Source organism: Xiphophorus couchianus, chromosome 7, assembly GCF_001444195.1.
Source record: "Xiphophorus couchianus chromosome 7, X_couchianus-1.0, whole genome shotgun sequence".
Classification (NCBI taxonomy): Eukaryota; Metazoa; Chordata; class Actinopteri; order Cyprinodontiformes; family Poeciliidae; genus Xiphophorus; species Xiphophorus couchianus.
In genome coordinates, this window is record NC_040234.1 from 34,977,195 (window position 1) to 34,996,600 (window position 19,406).

Genomic DNA, 19,406 nt, shown 5'->3' on the forward strand with positions numbered 1-19,406 from the left:
AACCCTGAAATGACCATAAAGTAAATAGTTTTGGTCCGATCCGACCCAAATTTCTGGTTCAGGTTATAAATCTAAACTTTATCTGGTCAATTGCTGATTTATAAATAAATTACCTAAAGTTACCTAAAGGTTATCAATTTAGCGTAGAAAATGAAACACCAACAGGTGCATATATATACTATAGATATTGATCCACATATTTGGTGAGTATTGATGATTTTGGTGATGGCGCTCATTAAAATATTAAGTTTGTTTTAATATGTTTTTATGATGAAAAGAACTTTGAACTGCTTTAAGTCTGAAATGTGTCACACAAATAAACCTGGTTGCTTCCTTGATTGATTGATTGATTGATTGGTTTCATCTTTTCTGCTTGTCGTTACTGACTCATTCTGCACTGCAAAAACAGAAAATCTTACCAAATAATTTTGGTAACTTTTCCACAATATTTAGGAGCTGATAATTCTTTAATATTCATGAAAAACTAATTGTTTTATTGGGAGATAAATTAACTTATAACATGGGAAATTTTCTTGTTTTAAATTAAATAATCTGCCAGTGGAACTAGAAAAATATTTTCATCAATATTAGAGAATTATTTACTTAAAACAAACTCATTTTTCTAGCTGAAAACTTCCTTGCAAGTTAGTTTTGTCATATTTCAAGGGTACTATGATATTTTTCACTAAACTGAACCAAAAAGAACTGTGTGTTTTTGCAGAGTATTTCATGTTTGCGAACCAGAACCAGCATTTAGTGGCTACATGCTCCATTACATGTGAAGGACTCTTCATAGTGGCTGCTCTCATGCTGAGCGCGGCGTAAACATGGGCTGTAGAGCTTCTTCCACAGAGGAAAACTTTGCTGTCCTGGATAAAAATGAATCTACTGTGAGTGTGAGCAAAAATAGCAAAGCAGCAGGCGAGATGCCGCTTCTGCTGTAGCTTCATTTCCATTCATAGCCGGATGATTTCAGGGAAACATGGAGTGAACATGTTTATGCAGCTTCCAAAACCTTGTTTTTAAAATTCAGATTACACACACTGTTTCTTTGAAAGTCAAATTGTTTTGAATGTGAAAAACCCAAAAGAGAATATTTATTTTTTTGCATTAAATATGCAAACAGATGTTGATGTCAGTCGTAAATAAAACTATTTTCTCATTCCGATTGCTCGTCTTTAGCAAAGCATATTCAACAGCTGGATTTGACTGTTTTGACTGTTTTTCTTTTGATTCTTTTTGTCGTCGCTGCAGAAAAACAACCTTGACTTGACAAAAACACTGAGCTGTAAAGCGCCTAAAGCCTCAAATCGATGCAGAAAGTAAAGATTTCAGAGTCTGTTTCAATGCAGTCAAACAGAAACATCATCAATATGAGCATCCAGTCCAATTAGCATAAAAGCAGAGGCAGCATTACAGTCAGGATAACAGTATGAATGTCAGCGCAGTGCATCAGAATAAATCAGAATAAATCAGTTTATTGTGTGTAAAACTGTAAAGTAGCTCATCATTGTAAAGCTCGTACGGCAAGCTGTCGCTGTCAATCAACCCTTACAAACGTGTCACCAGGAGCTTCGTTTCCACCAGTTATGGCGCCGAACACGTTTTCAAAATTAAAAGAGCATATGAATATGTAATTAGACACATCTTCAACTTATTGGTTTTATGAACAGTAGGTTCATTTTTCTCATATACAGCAGGATTTGACACATTTAGCTTCAGAAATGATTATTCAAGTAATTTGAATAAAACTGTAATGAAGGAAGAAATGATTTGTCCTCTGGTTCTGAATCACTGTCTTATTTTTTTAACAAGGTTTATTATGTTTTTTATTTTAAAAATCCTGGCATTTATTGATAAAGACCCACAGAACCATACACTCTCCACTGTACTTTATAAAAATAAGGATCTTTTCCACATATTCATGCTTTATTTCACAGCAGATCCATTTATGTGTGTGTTTCTAGCCGTTTCCTAACTCTTTAACAATAATAATGCAAAGTCAATAGTAATTTTGTTAAACTCTATATTGGCGCAAGGTTGTTTCCAAATTCAGCTTGTATTAACTTGTGTACTTTTCAGGGATTTTCTGACAGTTTATTATTTATTCCCATGTTGTGTGTTGCTATGGTTTCTGAGGTTTTCTGTTCTCTTTCTGCGGGTGTAGAAGCAGACGTATGAAACTTTTTACCAACTTTCTCCCTTTCTTTTCTCCTTATTTTGAAATATGCACAAAGTAATTTCTAATAAAGTTTCATATATATTTTTATAGCATATATATGTATGCCATAAAAAGAAGATGATGAAGAAGAAATGAAATTATTATTTCAAGTCTTTTGGTATTTTTGTTGGTAAACTGTCTTTCTGCTACCAACTCCTCCACTGCTCAGCCCTGAAACAATGAAACTTTTTTTCTATATTTTGTATGAAAATTAAAATATTACTGCATTTTCTATCCACACACTCATTTTTCAGGCCTTCCCTCATAACATCGCTGCTGCTGCAAGGCATAATTTACTTTTAACCCCTAAAATGTCAATCTGATATTGAGTTTTATGAATCTGGACATATGTTTGCCTGAAATGAGGGAAAACCTGATGAATGAGTTTATAGAATAGATAAAACATTTCTGTGTATTTCATTGAAATACCTTTCTGCAGGTGTTACCAGTTATTCAGACATGAGAACTCTCCAAACACTTTAAATCATAACGGATTAAATGCAGCAAATCTTTTATTGTTCAGCTGTAGGCTGGATAATTATGGAAAATTATAAAGTTTAGCTGTAATCAGCTCTGAAATGGCAAAACAAAACCTCATTGCAAAAATGTTTCTTTGTTTTTTGATCGCTTTAGAGATGACGGGTAGTAAAAGTTAACTAGCTGCATGTTAGCACCTAGTTAGCGGTAGCCTCAACTGCCTCGAGTCACAGAATGCAATGAAGATGACTGCGTACAATTTGGCAAGACAAGGAAATAAATAGATTAGATGCCAAGATTTAAGACCTGGGATTCACGTATCAAAGACTGACCTACTTTTTTAAAAATGAATTTAAGACATTTTAAGGCCATAATTTAGACTTTAAGACCTTATTTCAGAAGCATGAATGTAAGACATTTTAGAAACATGAATTTAACAACATGAAACAATCTTAAGTTCATTCAAGACTTTTTAAGGTCTTATTTTAGCAACAGTAATTTAAGACTTTTTAAGGATGCACAGAGACCTTGAAAAAGTTCTCAGATGTGAGCAGTCTGTAACTATTTTGTTAAAAAGCCAACAGAGTGACATTGGTTACCAAAAAATAAACAACTTAGAAGAAAAGTCTTCAAACTGAGCTATAAAAGAGACAAAAAAAACACCTTACATCACATTTAACCTCTGCTGTTCTTCGTAATTGTGTTCAGATTAAACTTTAAATAAAAAAGTCTCCACATTTTGAGTCATGTAATGTTTTCATTAAACATAAATATGCATGATCACATGATTCCAGAAAAGGTCACATGTCAAAGCTCATCTAACCTCCCTGTGTTTGTGCGGTTTGCCTTCGTTCCAGCCTTTGTCTGCGTTGCCGCTGTCAGATCCTCGCGCCCTTCACGCCTGAGAAGAGAAAAAGCACATGTTAAGTCACAGCGATCATGTAGTGGAGTGCAACTCGCTCCTCTGAGAGTTCTTTCTGCCTCTATTTTAAATGATGTTAATGCAAATCAAGTGGGAGTGGAGGACTAAGTGCACAAGTGTGAGATGAATATCAATCGTTCCCTTTTAACATAAAACCTTCTCTTCTGCTTCACCCAGTATGGCGATGGCGTCTGCACCCCGTGAACCAGCAAATGTGAGAATAAAGAGACCAGATCCAGGTTAGAATCTGAATCAGTCTGAAGGTTCTGCTAGAGTTAATCTGTCACATTCAAATTAGTCTTAATAAGGCTGAAACAATGCATCCATAAAGTTACACTAAATGATTTGTGGAGAGTTTAAAGCTACCAGAGAAAACTACTTTGCTTTGTAGAGTCGCTGGAAAACGTTTTGCTGAGTTTGCGCTTAGAATCAGACCTTTGTTCCACTCGACTCCCTCTGCAGCTGATGGATGGGTATGAATGGCTCCAAAGAGAGTTGTCCCTCTTAAATGCTTAATTCCACTTCTAATTCTAAATACACTAAGGTGATGTGTTATATTGCTTCCACTCCGGTATGAACAGAGGGTGATGCTTTCTTTAATATAAATCGTCCAGTGAAATCTCCAGGGCTCACCAAGCTAGAGGTGCTTTGAGACTTTTTACCTATTTATTGTCCACATGACCTCTCAAGTCTTTTTTTAAACTACTGCTCAGCACTTCTGGAGGATAACTAGCTTACAGTGGACCCAGAAAGTATTCGCAACACTTCAGTTTTTACACATTTTCTTACCTGCAGGTTTCACCAACTCAAATTTAAGACTTTTAAAGCCCTTTTTAAAGCCCATTACAAATTAATTTTAAGACTTGCATCATGATAAAAGAGTAAAAACTACAGACAGACAAAGATGAAATGTGTAGGTTAGTGTTTTGGGGATTCTGAAGGTTACACCAACTCAAATTTAAGACTTTTTAAGACCAGTATGGTTGAAATTTTAGACCTGTATCACAACAGAAATGTACAAACAACAGATGATTGAAAGCAATTGTGTCGGATGGTAATAACCAGGTTAGTGTTTCAGGGATTCTGAATGTTTCAACAACTCAAATTTTAAAGACCATTTTAAGACCATTACAAAATAAATTTAAGACCTGCGTCACAATAAAAATGTACAAACTACAAATAGACGACTGAGTGGAATTGCGTAGAATCACAATAGTGTTTCAGCGATGATCAAGTTTTCACAAACTTAAATTTAAAACTTTTACGACTATTGCAAATTAAATTTAAGACCTGCTTCACGATAGAAATGTACAAACTACGGATTGTATAGGTTAGCATTTCAGGGATTCTGAAGATTACACCACCTCCAATTCAAGAGTATTTTTAAGACCATTACAAATAAAATTTAAGACCAGTATCACAACAGAAATGTGAAACTTACAAAGTTACACTGTGTCAGGGTGTGGTACGTTACTTATTCAGAAATCAATGTATCTCTTTATTGGGAAATCACAATTAAATAAATCATATGGTTTGGCAAAAGAAGTCAAACATTATCCACCCAAATGTCGATAAAAGCTAGCTGGCCATATTGGCAGCTAGTTACCGATACCAGCAACTGCCTTGCGTCGCAGCACTCAATGAACACAGACTCAAATTTAAGACTTTTTAATACCTGCATCATGACAGAAATGTCCAGCCTACTGGCAATAAATCTGCTCTTACCCATAATGGATATATATAAGCTAGCTAGCTTTAGCATATTAACAGCTAGTTACTGGTAGAAACAACTGCCTTAAGTTACAAAAAGCAGTGGAGGCAGACTCAATGTTTTGGATAATAAAAGTCTCACAAGAACAAAGTAAGCTACATAGAATATATAAGATTAAATAGTTTTGACACAACAAGGATGCAGATACTCTGTTTATGTTACAGCTTTACTCCAAATACAGAGTCAATTTTATGCGTTACATCTCCCAAACAAGGAGAACGCATCGTTTTAAAATATAAATACTATATTTAATGCCTAAATTGTGATGATGGTAAACATAATGACATTCATGTCTTTTATTAAAATTGCTAGGATGAAATTAATTAACATTCATCATGAAATGTTTATTTATGACCAAACTCTTCAAACCATAAGTACATCCAACTCCACCTTAATGTAATGTAAATACAAGAAAATGCAGCAAAGGTTGATAGTAAGAGAAATCTCTGGAAAAAAGGGTCATAAATGCAGCTTTTCTTTTCGGCAAAGTGTCTAGTATTGATTAAATTATCTGTTCTCTCATCTGAGTGAGATAACAATCAGATTCATTTCTAAATGTCTGCTGCTGATTTAATTGCTTCTGTTGCTTGTTTGAAGCACACATCAGTTAAATAACAGTGGAAGAACTCAATATTCCCCTCCAGATAATGGAAATACCGCAGAATGACGTTATTACTTATAATATTATTGAGTATAGACTTCATCAACCAGACAAGGTGGTTGCAGCATTTTCCTGTTGAATCTGTAGTTTGCATCATTAATGTGTTTGCAGCCTGTTTCACCATTTCCTGTGAGCTGTTACCTGTCAGTCACCACTGAATATTGATAATTATCAGACAAAATGATGATGATTCCTTTGACTACTGCTAGTGTTCTTGTGATGATTCAGAGTTTCACTGGAAAACAAACTCTCTCTCACATTGGTTGTGTTTCCATTGGAAAATAATTTAACTTAATGGAAAAATGTCTATGTATATATATATATATGTATATGTATATTTAAAAACGTTTTGGTGCTAGGATGAGGTAGTTTATTTTGCGAAAACTGAAATAGAAACACTTTTTGCAACACGAATCATATGATCAACAACCAGATGTTACTACTGGCAGAAACCATGAAGAAGAAGAAGACAGGAAGTAGCAGAGGATGATGGTCTGGAAAAAATTTTAACAGCTTGCCGCATGAACAAACATTCTCATTTCTTGTTCAATGGAAACATACTAACTAGAAACAACCAATCAAAGCGAGGAGGCGGGTCTTAGCGCTCTCAATCAGCATCTCATGCTCGCTGCAGCTACCATAGCTTGTTGTGGATGCTATGACTAGTTAGCATAGCCACCTATGATGGTTTTCCTATAATGGAAAGTTGATTCTCCACCATTAGCACATTTAGCAGTGAGTACATGAGGTTGATTGACTGCCCTAAGACCCACCTCCTGGCTCTGATTGGTTGTTTTTCTATAATAGCTCAAGGAAGATCAATCTTTTCACAGATTATCTGTTTCAAATGAAACTGTTACAACATGGCAACAATTTTAACAAATTTCATAAAAGTTACACTTTAAATATTTACGTTCCAGCATCTTGCTAATTCATCTTAAAGAGTGTTGTGGTTTGGTGTAGATCGCCGACACGATGCAGTCAGAGTAAGAGGAAATGTAAGTTCTGCCTCGGTTTTAGAACAAGCCATGCGTGAAATAGAAAGCACTTTCCAGGCAGAAACAGCAGAGCGATCCATGAAATTGATGTCTGTGTTAACTTGGCTCTCACAACCGCATGATCTGTGGTGTGTAATTAAACTTCAGCTAACAAGTCATGTCACTAATTATACATGATAGTGGACGGGCTCTGCTGTCGTTCTGCACTGCAGCTTGTTGCTGATTTTAAAGAAATCCACATTTCCTGAAGATGAAAAGTATTCTCATTTCAAATGTACCATCATTTTAGAGATCAATAACTACAGGCAACTGCAAAATAAGCACTAAAGCTGTTTCTAGAGTTACAGACAAATCTATGTGGTGTTGATAAAAGCAAACGCAGTGAAAGGAAAGAGAGAAAGCTGAAAACAATCAAACACAAACTTCCCCTGGGCTCAATTAGCTGCCACATATTCCAGCCGAGTCGCAGCACAAAAAAAAACACCCAACAAGACTTCAGTAGTCGGGATAATTAAGGTCATTGTGTCGTAAAGCAGTTCGCAGTCGGGTAAGGTAAGTGGACGGAAAACAAGGAGCAGTTATCCACTTCGAATAGGAAAAGTTACAGAATCGTCTGAAGAAAAGAGCAGAACAAAGTGAAGGTGCAACAACGTATCTGTGTTACGGCGACTGCAGGTAGAAAAAGAAAAAAACGTTTTAATTTCTCACTTTAAAAGGTCAAAAATTTGGTTGAAAACAATCAGAATTTTTTATAAAAATCTCGGAAATTTTTCAGAAATAAACCCAGGTTGTAAAAGGTTGTAAAAATAAAATTTTGCAGATATTTTTATTACTTGTTAAATTACTTTTAATTAATTTGATTAAATTTAGAGAAATTAATCTTTGATTGGTCTACTTAACAGATTTAAAAAATATATTTTAAATTCATTTATTTGAATGAGAGAAATTTATCAATTTAATGTATTAATGTTTTTTTTTACTAATTTAATTCATTAAATGCAGCAACACAGATACACAGCAAATTAATGCAACTAAAACTGCAATTAAACTAAATAAGCCAGTACATTTTAAAAATCAATTATTTCAAACATTAAATTTTTACAAATGTAATTAAATAAAACAAATTGTTACTAAAATCGATCAACTTTTTTATGCAATTAAAAATATTTTTTTATCATTTTAATACTAAGCTAGTACATTTTTATTTACTTAAATTAATTCCTAATTAAATTAGCCTAATTAATTTTCATTAATTTGATTAAATTAATTAAACAAATAACTGGTAACAGCACAATCACTTTAATCTTTTAATTTTGGCTGTCAGAGATTAAAATACTGATGTTTAAATCTCTACTCCTCCGTTACTGCATTGAATTGGGTTTTTCTGTCGCCCCCTGTTGGAGTGGAGTATAACTGCAAGGTCACGGGCAGCCTGAGTGTTTACGTGATCGTCCCCGGTGACCGCGGCGCGTACCGAATCGTTGACCCGTGTCTGTCGCTCAGCTCACTGAACCCAGAGCAACAGCAGCAGAACAGGAAGCAGCCGTCACTGCCTCCTGAAAGCTCCAATCCTGAGACACAAATTTACCCTGAAATCTCGACATCCTATTTCTTCAAAGGTCAATTAGAGTCAAAGTGGGGGAGGAAAAAAAGAGAAAATGAAAGTAACTGAAGAGAGAAAAGCCAGAAGATATTCTCCTCTCTGCCCTCTAAGTGCCTGCAGACAGAAACGAGATGCAGGTTGGATTCAGGCGGATCCATTTTCAGCCTGAGGGTCTTTCAGGACCGAAGTGTCACTAAAACCGAGAGGCTGCGTGTCGCAGGGCGACGGCCGCCGACATCGCTCAGGATAAAAACTAAACCTCTGCCGTCTTTTGCTGTTCAGCTTCAGGAGTTTGAATCCATGCAGTTCTGCTGACCTCAACATGCAGCATTTACTTTGAGTTTTTGTTAATTTATCAAATAAGTTCATCGTTCTGCAAAACACAAATAGAATATTCTGCTTCCATAATCATAGTTTAATATAATTCAGTTCAATTCAAAATACTTGATTATTAGTGATTAATGATAAACATTTTATTATGCCTCTATGAGGGGAGCTTTATTGCAAAGTGCTACCAGATTATTGTCATGTTAAACCAACGTTAATTCAATTACATCTAACAAATTAAGTTGGAGCTACATTGTCTTTTGTCAGTGTCCTTCTCTCTGCTACAGTGGGTAAATATAAAATATCAAACTTGTTAAATTCAATGTACATCAACTGATGTTACTTTCAAATAATAATAAAAATGGAACTCTTAAATACCACTCTACATCTCACAATCTATATCTATATTAGACTTCTGCTCTCATCAGGTTAAAACAAACCACCATATTAACACTGATATGATACAAGCTAATTACAAATTACACATAAACACACAGAGGAGCTTTGGAATGATGAAGCATCTGGGGGGCCCAAATTAAAATCTGCCCAGTGCCCCAAAAAAAGCTTTGAATGGCCCTGGAAGTTCCCAGTTTGTGGGCGGATATTTTTCATTTTAAATAAGCAAGCAGATGCAGAGGGATTTCAGTTGATATTTCTGTCTCTAAATGTATTTCACGCTCAGGATTTGTGATCGTTCGGTTATTTCTGCACTCTGATTATATTCCAGCATATTTTAGCACACAAATAAACACACACACAAACGCGTGGCTTGGATTTCTGCATGCACACCTACATGCAAATGCAGTCATTCTGCAGGGGAAGGCCTTTTGAAACGGCGCTAAGACACGAGGATGGGGGAGTTCTCAGAACACGATGCTACACGCCGAATCCCAAATCTGCTCGCCCGGTTTTATGTTTACCGTTCGCTCTAACGGCAGCAGCCAACTCCTTATCTGCAGTTCAACGTGTTGCCAGGAGGATTCAGGCAGAAATCCTCCAGGAGAACGGCACCGCCGTCCAACCATGCGCCTCGTAAAGGAGGCTAAACGAGGTTAGGTTGTGGATAAATAAAAGTTTGACAGGTTTCCATGCGTTTCGGTCTCACTGATCACATTTTGATTGTTTTCAGCAATTCTCCTCTAATCTCCGTTTTAAGATTTTTTGTCAAAATGCTGCTAACCTCCAACGGTTTCTTGAGTTCACATGAATCATTTTCTCATTTTTAATGACATTAAAGTCGCTCTGTGGAGCTAACTTCACACCTGCATACCTGCTGCCTCTGCTAAGTCATCTGCATAATTCATGCTGGTGAATTATTCCAGTCTTCTGAAGAAACTAAGAGCTGAAAGCAACTCTGAATGCATGAGCAGATTACCCCGCATGCGGTCGTCTTACTGCAGATTTAACTGCACAGATATCAAACTTCAATTTCAGAGATGGATGTAAGAGGAGAAGCAGTTTTGCTTCAAAGTTCCTGCAAGAAGACTTAGACTGTTGGATGAATTTGTTCTTCTTGTCCGGACCAAGATTATTTTAGTTAATTAAAACTAACAAAATAATAAAAACTGAAATTGCGAAAACCTTAAATAAAACCTCTGACATTGAGACTTTTAGTAAATAGCCTAAATGATTAGAATAATACATTTCTTTCTTTCTACAGGTGACATGCACAGTATGCACAGCTGACGAAGCCAGACATCATGCACACTAGATCTTGCAAAAAACTGCTTGCTAACGATAACTAGCATTGGTTTTAGCTGTTAAGTTGTCAACATAACATGCTAAATCTTTAATTTATGCATGCTATATAAAAGAAAAAGGGACACAGCGCCTTGCAAATAGTTGTCAACACTATGACAAGGTAACAAGGTCAGAAAAAAGTTTTAATTAAAATAAATTGAGGGAGAGGGAAGTACATCAGCTTGTCATGCTAGCTTGACTTTGATAATGTTTACATGTAGATGTGCTGTGGAATTCTGTGTTTTTCTGATCTGTTTTTTTTAAAAAAGCGACACACACATCATCTCTGACAAGTTATCATTAGAGCAGGTGTGTAAATTAGCTAATCAACCACCACTGAGTTAGCTTAGCTAATAGCAGTGATAGCTAATCTACCACAACGATCACTTCTTAATAATCGCAAAATAAACATCAAGTCTGAAAACATAAAACTGTAACAGACTGAACGTTCTGTTCTGTTCTTTGTGTGGGAAATGCGTGTTTTTTGGTGTTGAATACTCATATGCCAGTGGAGTTGTCAGTCAGTTGCTATGGCAACAAGTCTGCGTAGTCGACATAGAACTGGAGTGGTTTTGAGTTGTTCTTCAGCAGGTTTTCTGCGTTATTTTTCCCTTTGCTGTGGCGAACTGCAGTGAATTAATAATATCAACATCTCCAGGATTCATTTAGTGAACGGAACCGTTCTGCTACGGCAGCTGAAGAATCGCCTGTTTGCCCATCAGTAATATGCGTATGCACAACATTTCTGGATGTAAACAACAACATGCAAAGTGTCATTACTATATTGTAGTCAGACTGGGTAGTAACTAGTTACATTTACTCAATTACATTTACCAGAGTAACTTAAATGAAGAAATGTAGATTTAGGAGTATTTTAAGTTTGTTGTACTTTTTACCTTTACTTGAGTAATTTATAAATTATGAAGTATCGCTACTCTTACTTGAGTACAATTTCTGGACCCACTAAATGAAAAACCAAATGTAAATGTTTTAACCAAAAATTTACCAGACAGACACACACCTGCAGATTTTGTTTAAGTTTCATAAATTTTTAATTGAACAAAACTGATTTGGAAAAATGTTTGTTTGTTTTTTTTACCTGATTTTGTTACTTTTGGTCACTTTGGTCAGTAAAAAACCAACATTTCCACTTAACTTTATATTTTGGTCCATCTGATGGTGTAATTTTTAAATATTAAATGATTGATAATTTGATCAGTTACTCAGTACTTGAGTAAACTTTTAACAAAATACTTTGGATGACTACTTTTTGCTTTTACCTGAGTAAAAATATAGTGAAGTAGAGCTACTCTTACTTGAGTATAATTTATGTGTACTCTACCCGCCTCTGGTTGTATAACAGTTTATACTACACTGCAGTATAATAAGCTGCTGTACTCTGTGCCAGCTTTGCCCTTTACTCCAACCTTTGCGACCACAACAGGAGGAAAAGTTTTGACCATTTACTCCTGAATTTCCTGGGAGAGCAAAGTGCCTCCTCCCACAAAATCTAATAACCTGTGTTCACCCTAAGAAGTAGCACACAGCAGCAGATACAGGACTCAGATATTAGACCAAATAACCATTCAAGGCCAAACCTGCTGATGCTTCCAGGAGAGCGGGGGGAAGAGGGCACTGAAGCTCTCCTCTGAGGATGTGCCAACGTTTTCCACAGACCATCTGCCATTTTTAATTTTCTCCCACTGCAGGGTTTCTACATGTGTAACAGGGTTTTATATTAACAATATTATAAATGTGAAGTTTTTCAAAATGTGCTTATTTATTCTTTAAATGTATTTTGTTTAGTCAAAACGTTGCTTCTCCAGTCATTTATTGGTGTATTAAGTTCTGTTAGCTGCTCTTGACAGTTGGTGGTTACCATAGCAACCACTAACGGTCAGCTCCGCCCCCTTTATTTTCGGTTGGCGTTTGAAACTGCGGTTTGTATCAGGATCAGCTCTGTGTTTTCGTTACAGGTAGCGTATATTTTAACGTATATTTTAGACAAATTTCCACATATAAAGGTTTTCCTGTATTTTGTACATGTTTGCATTTAGCTGTTTTATTTTACAACTGTTAACTGCTCATTGCTCTGTAGTTTTAGGGTTTCTTTGTTATATTTTATTGAACATACAGGGGCAGAAGCGGCTGGACTGACGTTAACCACTACCTTGACTTCCTCTTTTGTTAGAGTAAATATCTAACAATCTGAGTGTTTCTGTCGTGAACCTACTGGACCTCAGATGAACATCGAAGGGCTACTTAGACATGCGAGCAAATAAAATGTACAGTATTCTTGTTAAAGCTGGGAACATAAATGGTTTTTGTCCTTTTTTTGCTGCTGTTTTTGCCTCCACAACACTTTCTCTTCCCCACTTCTTCCTCGTCTCTCGTTATTGCTCTCCGATGCGTCGGCCCCGACTTGTTCTCACTGTTTTAGTATCGATCCGAGACTCCCTCTCGAGTGCGGACCTGTCTGAGTCCGATCTGACGGAAGTGAGATTTATTTTTTCCCACTTTCTCTTTGCATTCCTGACAAGATTTTCTTCCAAATGTCATAGAATCCCATATTGAATTTCCTTTACAAAAGCCTTCAGCAATATTCTCCTTTTCAATTAGATGCTGAACGGATGACATTTCCGTCTCTTTCAGCTCCACTTTCCCAGCGTGGAAAATGTGTTGCGGCTCATTGAAGGTGCAGATGCAGCCAAATGTTCACTGTTGCTCCATACTAACACGTTACTGCAGCTGAATCTGCCTGGAGATCATTTTCTACTTAAAAACAAGCATTTATGCAACACAAATCAAAACACTTCAACACTTAAATTGCACCAAATACTCCTCAATCTGAATAAAAATTCTATATCAAACCAGTTTATGTCAAATTTTTAGTGGAAGTATTTGCATTTAATGTTTTGAGGCTTTTTAGTGACATTAAATAAGACAAAAATTCAAAAAGATGAACAGTATTTGGTGTCTTTAAACTGTATGATTTGGATCAAATAATTTGGGCCAGAACTGTTGAGTAAAAGTTCTACTAAAGTATTTATGATTTATGTACAACCTGAATGTTATTCATTGTACATCCAACACTTAAATGGGATTTTGCACATTTGCCTGTGTGTGTGTGTATGTATATATATATATATACATATATAAGTTTTCAGTTTCTATTGAATAAATTTATTCACAGAAGTAAGATTTGGCTAAATGTAGCAAACATTTAAAAGAAAGTGACCCAAGTTTAATAAATTAAGAAAACGCTGATTTGGGCGCAGAAAAGTCAGCTTTTCAGTAAAAGTCTCTGGATTTCTACTTATTGTAAAACCTTGGTTATAAAAAGCAAAAATGTTGTTAATATTTTTCATTGAACGAAATTTATGTTTCAATTTCACAAATATAAATATTCTCCTTCTGCATCAACAAAATGTGCTGGAGGGCAAAATTTGTATCAATATTTAACTGCGGTTTGTTACCGAACAAAATCAGGCCAAGGGTCACAGAGCGCACCGTTACCCAGAATGCCCTGCGCTGTACTCCACTTCCTGCTTTTGGAGTAGTCTCTGGTCCGCTTAGCGTTTACATATACATTCAAACGGAACCAGAGTTCACTTCAACCGAACAGAGACCGAGGTTTGTAGGAGGACCAGAGTTTGCATTCACAGCTCCCCAAACAAACAGAACTTTCTCCACAAATGGACTGGAGTTGGATCAAAGTGGACTAAATAATACAAAACTAAATTGGTAAAGAAACTCTTTGAAATAATGGAAATAAATTACTGTGAGCAGTATCACTACAAAGCATGTTTACATAAAAAACAAGCTGATATCAGTAAGGAACTATTCCCACAACAACTGACCAGTCGTTGCTGTTTCTACGGGAATAAAAAGGTTAATTACCACGGCAACCAGGTGCCTCGGTTCAAATGTATTCAAGTTTAAAACATTGGCAGGGTCTCAGTGAAAGAGCTTTTGAATGTCCATCAAGCTGAGAGAGGTTAAAAAAGCCATTTCCAACCCACATGGAGTCCATCCTCCAACAAGAACAGAGGCTTTATAAAAACATTTAAAAGCTCCTGCTAATCCTCAGAGGCCAAAGGTCGGCAGTTAAAAACAAGACTTTACTGTTTAAAAAATCGACAAGTTTTCAAAAGGTTGGGCGGAAAAGAAAACATTTCAAAAGAACACAGAAAAAACAATTTAGATTTACAAGGTTACATTCAGCTAAACACAAGACTTCAAGTAAAGATGGCGGGTCATGGAATGCATTAGCATTTCCTCTGTAGTAAGGCAGCTTGGGCAACTTGCTGCTTTCATATCTAGCTAACCCTAACTTTGCTAAAACTGGACCATGCAAGTTTAGGGTTTCTGCAGGTTTCACCAACTCAAATTTAAAAATTTTAAAGATGATTATGAGTGAAATGTACGACCTATATCTCCACAGACAATTCCAAATAAATAAATTGTACAGCTTAGCATAAGAAATGAGCAAATGGCTAAGAAGGGCTAGCTAGCTTTACCCTTGCTAATTAGCAAGGTTATATTAACTCACAGGGTTTCTGCAGGTTTCACCAACTCAAATTTAAGGCCTTTAAAAACCTTTTAAAGACCACAATGAATGAAATTTAAGACCTGATTCATGTCAGAAATGTACAAAAGAAAACCCGCATACTTTATACTGTAGTAGTGTCGGAGTTTTTTGCACAAAATGGTTGTAACATCGTACAGGTTGGTAACAGAAGCGAGTCAGTTTCGAAGACGACTGGCAATAAATTTACACTTTCCCATGACAAGTGTAAACAAGCTAGCTAGCTATCTAGCTAGCAAGTGTATATTAGCAGCTGGCATGTAATTCAATTCAATTGAAAAATACTTTATTGATTCCACAGGGAAATTATACATCACTGTAATTAATCTTAACTTTAAGCACTTTAAGATTTTAGCATTAATTTCAACATGTTTCATGCTATTAGTTAGTATACAAGTGTTATTTTAGATGTAGATCTACTAAATCATTTATAGATTAATGCACAACTTGCATCTTTAGTCACATTTCTCATTCAAGAAAAACATGAATATATATAAGAAATGCTTTTCAGATGAATACAGAAAGCCCTCTGATTCGTGGTAATAATAAATACAAGACAAAGACAATTTAAAAGCAAATCACTGAATGGAAAATAGCACTGACTGAAGCTTCTAGCTTAGAGATCAGAGTTTAAAGGAGTGTTTAGTGACACGGTTTAGACAATAATGGCAGAAGAATACTTCTTTTCTTTGTTTTCTTTTTATGTTTTTACAGCTTTCTCCTCTTTTATGTCATTACAAACTAAAAATGCTTCATTTTTAAGAGCTGACGGTGGCTTGGAGATGTCACATTGTGCTGCTGTGGAGACAAGACGATGGAGTTTCAAACCAAAAACAAACATTTTGCATTTAAATGCATAAAATAACTGATGTTTATTAAACAAAGGGATTCTTGGTAACGCAGATGTCAGCTTTGCCTGATCTATGAGGGGATTTATTTCTGAAAATTATCTGTAAGAAAAAGTGGGCACCATCAAAAAATACATTACAAGGGATTAAATATCAGTTTACTGCCATCATGAGTGAATTTAAATAACCAGATCAGCAAAAGATTTGATTCGAGACAGTCACTGAATTTAAAACCAGAATTTTTCACCACTATACCCATTTTTTAAAATCAATCTTATTGATTAGCTTCAAATATTACAGTATTATTTGGGGTGTTAGATGATCAGCCAAATAAAAGCTAAGTTAGTGCAAAAAAGTTTTGAAAAGTCAAGGAGAGTTTTTCAGTGTACACAGCAACTTGCTAACTGATATTTGACTTGAACTAATGTGGAAAAAATGTTCAGCTGCACCCAGATATGTGCATATAAATATCCACTTTTCTCTTCCTGTCACATATCAAAGCAGAACCAACCTTTAAAAGGGATCTAATATCCAAAATGTACATTTGCCACATTATTTTTCACGTTGATTTGGGTTTCTACTGCTTCTAAAAACAGTTAAGTGCTTAAAAGGAGTCTGAAAAATGAGCCGTTAAAAAAAACCTCTGGAATATAAAATTACAAATCAGTAGGCACTGCGTTGTTACCTAGCAACCCCTGCCGAGTTCAACCTGTCACCTAGCAACCTGAACGGAGCTCCAGCATGTTTGGTCAGCTGGTTTTACCGCTCTATGCGCTGTACAATCTTTTGTTGTTGGTTTACCATCCAGAAACCATACCATGGTTGTACAGGAGGCTCCACTTCTGCTTTTCAAAGATGTACAGTTGTACAATTGCGCATCTGTTTGAAGTTATTTTTACGTGAGAGTGTAAATGTTGAGTTGGGGGCGTAGCCAGCAGCTTATTTGAATTTAAAATGACAAGATGCCCTAAAACAGACTAAAATCTAATTATTTAAGAATGACTTTGTTCAAAAAATGTAACGAACCAAGTCACTTTTAATGTGTTAAGTCTATGTGACGGACGGGTTGATCACCCGGTTTTCTGCAGGATCTGCATTTGATTTAAATGGGGATTGGTATGTTTGGACTGCTGTGAAAAAGTCAGATGTGGTTTGCATACGGACGAAAAAAAACAACTAAAAACGGATGATTTCTTACAGTGTTTTCTCCTTTTTTTTCAGATGTTTCACAGGGAAGAGTAAAGGAGAGAAACACTCTTCCAGCTGGATGGCTGCCTCTATGGCTTCTAGTAATAATTGCTAATGGGTTTGCAATTAGTTCAGTTGATGCAATTAACAATTATATGTTAAACCTTTTACAACTATTATAGCATTTAGCAATGGGTGACTTTGGCTAAATTAACGAGGAACGAACAGTGAAGAGGTTAGAGGTAAAAACAATAAATAATCTGTAATGGAGATGGAGGAGCTGACTGCATCGTCTCCCTTAGAGGACAAGAAGGTCTCTGTTTGCAGTTTGTGCATGAAATAATATTTATCATGCAATGTAGTGTGTTTCATACCCCCGGTGCAAAGAGGCCACTCCGAAGCCAAAACCCAGCATGATTTGTTTGGATTTTTTGTGCATCCAGTTCATCCAGAAAACCTCGGCTCAGCAACTTCCTTCAGTTTCCGTTCCCCATTTCCATAATTCATGGGACCTGAAAATGAAATCCTGTCGTTTATGTCCAGTCAAGCTTTATGTGACTGCAAAACGCACAATCCTTAAAAATGGAGCTTTGAAAAACTACTTTAAAGGATACACTGCTACTACTTTACATTCTGAATATAAACAGACACAAGAAATAAAAGTTAGCTGTTCGTTATTTATTAATTGTCTGGTGAATTTAAATGATCAAGTCAATTAAAATGTAAACAAAGTAAAACAAAATTGCAATAGTTAAGAATTGTACAAAACACAAAACAAAAGATTTAGACATTTAAGTAAAACCATATGATCATATATCACTAAGGTTATGCTTGAATTAACTAAGATAAATAATACAGCACATATTTTACTTATTGGTATAAAAAACATCAGCATTAAACCATACACAGCAATAAATAAGAGCTAGCTTTGTGCTAATTAGCTGCTACTGCACCAAATAACCCATGAAAACCACTAGCATTTTTGTTAGCTTAAAGCTAATCTGCCTAAATACCCATGAAAAACAAAAACACATTTCTTAATAGCTTACAGCGTTTAACATTAACTCACCATGTTGGGAAATGTTAAAGAATACATCCATCCTTTTCCTGTACACCCTCGTCCCTAGTGGGGTCGGGAGGAGTGAGGGTGCCTCCTCTCCAGGGAACGTTTCGGGCGAGAGGCGGGATCCGCCTGGACTGGACGGGATCCGCCTGGACGGGATCCGCTTGGACGGGTCACCGGTCCATCGCAGGGCAATGCTTAAAAATGCGAGTGATAATTGTTTTTATGGTTAATTTAGCTTGCTTGCTTCGTCTAACTGCGGTAAAAACTACTTCCTGTCCGCCGTTAACTCACTTCCGGTTTTCCGTTAAGTTACTAGAACCTATATAAATAAACTACTGTAGCGCCACCTAGAGGAGCGCGAGAAGTGAAGCCAACATAAATAAACATTGCAGCTGGTGGTGGGACTTGAAGGGAACTGAATCTTCAAGATCCGTTCACTTTGAAGAGCCGTTCAGGTTGTTTAAAGTATAATTATATTTTTTTCTAAAAACAAGACATTTTATCCCAAATGCGCCTTTTGTGTTTGGAATTCACAAAAAACTTGAATTATTTGTATTTAATATAAACAAAAACAATTGTCTTGAACATAAAAACATGCATATATTATAAAAAAATATAAATGTAAAATACCCATGTAGTGTTTTTAAATGTGAGCGTACTGATAACATTTTAATGCTAGTTGTAATAAAAAAACTAAACAAAAAAATTGAACAGTCAAAAAAAAAGGAAGGCTTAAAATTGTTTTGGCAAAAACAAAATTTGTATTTTGCATCATTAAATATAACAATTATGGCAAAGCATTAACAGTAAACACTGTGAACATTAACCAAAAACGAGAAACGTTGACATCTAGCTAGCACACAGAGCTACCTGCGTCTGCCGCCATGACAGGCGACAAAAACAAACAGAAACCAATTAGCATGAGCTTTCCTGTATTTTATTTATTTACTGATTAAATAAATATAATTTTAAATCAAATAGAGTAATAAAAGCTAC

At 35.8% G+C, this 19,406-nt stretch overlaps 2 long non-coding RNA genes across 2 annotated transcripts; one reads left to right on the forward strand and one right to left on the reverse strand.

The window, feature by feature from the left end:
• Positions 1-3,254: 3,254 nt before the first annotated feature.
• On the reverse strand, positions 3,255-18,684 carry LOC114148860 (uncharacterized). The gene is made up of 3 exons (XR_003596367.1): positions 18,414-18,684; positions 17,719-17,856; positions 3,255-3,599 (listed from the first exon to the last, which is right to left on the reverse strand). It is a non-coding gene; the product is annotated as an uncharacterized LOC114148860 (long non-coding RNA).
• LOC114148861 (uncharacterized) lies at positions 12,582-13,038 on the forward strand. Its single transcript, XR_003596368.1, has 2 exons — positions 12,582-12,696; positions 12,912-13,038. It is a non-coding gene; the product is annotated as an uncharacterized LOC114148861 (long non-coding RNA).
• Positions 18,685-19,406: the final 722 nt, after the last annotated feature.